At 43.9% G+C, this 2,581-nt stretch overlaps 1 non-coding gene across 1 annotated transcript; it reads right to left on the reverse strand.

Annotated features, from left to right (window-relative positions):
- LOC148581310 (small nucleolar RNA R71) lies at nucleotides 1–108 on the reverse strand. Its single transcript, XR_015896891.1, has one exon. It is a non-coding gene; the product is annotated as a small nucleolar RNA R71 (small nucleolar RNA).
- Between the last annotated feature and the right edge of the window lie 2,473 nt (nucleotides 109–2,581).

The following is a 2,581-nucleotide window of genomic DNA, read 5'->3' on the forward strand; positions in this document are numbered from 1 at the left end:
AAGCTTAGAGCTGATGTTCAAACCTTCAGACAAAAAGAAGGTGAATCCCTCTATGAAGCTTGGGAAAGATACAAGCAGCTGACCAAAAAGTGTCCTTCTGACATGCTTTCAGAATGGACCATCCTGGATATATTCTATGATGGTTTATTTGAGCTATCAAAGATGTCATTGGATACTTCTGCAGGTGGATCCATTCACCTAAAGAAAACGCCTGCAGAAGCTCAAGAACTCATTGACATGGTTGCTAATAACCAGTTCATGTACACTTCTGAGAGGAATCCTGTGAGTAATGGGACGCCTATGAAGAAGGGAGTTCTTGAAGTTGATACTCTGAATGCCATTTTGGCTCAGAACAAAATATTGACTCAGCAAGTTAATATGATTTCTCAGAGTCTGAATGGAATGCAAGCTGCATCCAGCAGTACTCAAGAGGCTTCTTATGCAGAAGAAGCTTATGATCCTGAAAACCCTGCAATAGCAAAGGTGAATTACTTAGGTGAACCTTATGGAAACACCTATAACCCATCATGGAGAAATCATCCAAATCTCTCATGGAAGGATCAAAGGCCTCAACAAGGCTTTAATAATGGTGGAAGAAGCAGGTTTAACAATAATAAACCTTTTCCATCATCCACTCAGCAACAGACAGAGAATTCTGAACAAAATACTTCTAATTTAGCAAACTTAGTCTCTGATCTATCCAAGGCCACTGTAAGTTTCATGAATGAAACAAGGTCTTCCATTAGAAATTTGGAAGCACAAGTGGGCCAGCTGAGTAAAAGGATCACTGAAATCTCTCCTAGTACTCTCCCAAGCAATACAGAAGAGAATTCAAAAGGAGAGTGCAAGGCCATTGACATAAGCACCATGGCCGAACCTGTAAGGGAAGGAGAGGACGTGAATCCTAAGGGGGAAGACCTCCTGGGACGTCCAGTGATCAATAAGGAGTTTCCCTCTGAGGAACCAAATGAATCTGAGACTCATCTAGAGACCATAGAGATTCTATTGAACCTCCTTATGCCATTCTTGAGCTCTGATGAGTATTCCTCTTCTGAAGAGAATGAGGATGTCACTGAAGAGCAAACTGCCAAGTTTCTTGGTGCAATCATGAAGCTGAATGCCAAATTATTTGGTATTGAAACTTGGAAAGATGAACGTCCCTTATTCACCAATGAACTAAGTGATCTGGATCAACTGACATTGCCTCAGAAGAGACAGGATCCTGGAAAGTTCATAATACCTTGTACCATAGGCACCATGATCTTTAAGGCTCTGTGTGACCTTGGTTCAGGAATAAACCTCATGCCCCTCTCTGTAATAGAGAAACTGGGAATCTATGGGGTGCAAGCTGCTAGAATCTCATTAGAGATGGCAGATAATTCAAGAAAACAGGCTTATGGACAAGTAGAGGACGTGTTAGTAAAGGTTGAAGGCCTTTACATCCCTGCTGATTTCATAGTCCTGGATACTGGAAAGGAAGAGGATGAATCCATCATCCTAGGAAGACCTTTTCTAGCCACAGCAAGAGCTGTGATTGATGTGGACAGAGGAGAATTGATCCTTCAATTAAATAAGGACAACCTTGTGTTTACAACTCAAGGATCTCTCTCTGCATCCATGGAGAGGAAGCAGAAAAAGCTTCTCTCAAAGCAGAGTCAACCAAAGCCCCACAGTCAGACTCTAAGTTTGGTGTTGAACTCCCATATCTAAACTCTAAGTTTGGTGTTGGGGGAGTCTCAATAATGCTCTGAACATCTGTGAGGCTCCATGAGAGCCCACTGTCAAGCTATTGACATTAAAGAAGTGCTTGTTGGGAGGCAACCCAATTTCTATTTATCTAACTATATTTTTCTTAGTTATATGTCTTTATAGGTTCATGAGGAGTCACAAAATAAATATAAAAATTGAAAACGGAATCAAAAATAGCAGAAGAAAAATCACACCCTGGAGGAAGCATCTGCCTGGCATTCAACGCCAGAACAGAGCATGGTTCTGGCGCTGAACGCCCAAAATGGGCAGTATCTGGGCGCTGAACGCCCAAAATGGGCAGCAGCTGGGCGCTGAACGCCAGAATTGCACCCTGGAGAGGAGCTGGCGCTGAACGCCCAGAACAAGCATGGTTCTGGCGTTCAACGCCAGAAATGGGCAACAAATGGGCGTTGAACGCCCAAAATGGGCACCAACCTGGCGCTGAACTCCCAGAGTTGTGTGCAAGGGCATTTTACATGCCTAATTTGGTACAAGGTTGTAAATCCTTGAACACTTCAGGATCTGTGGACCCCACAGGATCACCTCAGGATCTGTGGACCCCACAGGATCCCCACCTACCTCCACTCACTTCTTCTCACCCCTCACCACTCTCTTTCACAAAATCCCCTAAACACTCTTCCCCAAAACCCTTCACCAATCACCTCAATCTCTCTTCCCCATCACCTCCTCACCACTCACATCCATCCACTCTTCCCCATAAACCTACCTCATAAACTCCACCTACCTTCAAAATTCAAAATCAATTTCCCACCCAAACCCACCCTAAATGGCCGTACCTTAACCCCCCTCCCTTCCCTATATAAAGCCTTCC

The sequence above is a fragment of the Arachis ipaensis genome, chromosome B10 (assembly GCF_059453495.1).
Source record: "Arachis ipaensis isolate K30076 ecotype BB chromosome B10, ASM5945349v1, whole genome shotgun sequence".
NCBI lineage: Eukaryota > Viridiplantae > Streptophyta > Magnoliopsida > Fabales > Fabaceae > Arachis > Arachis ipaensis.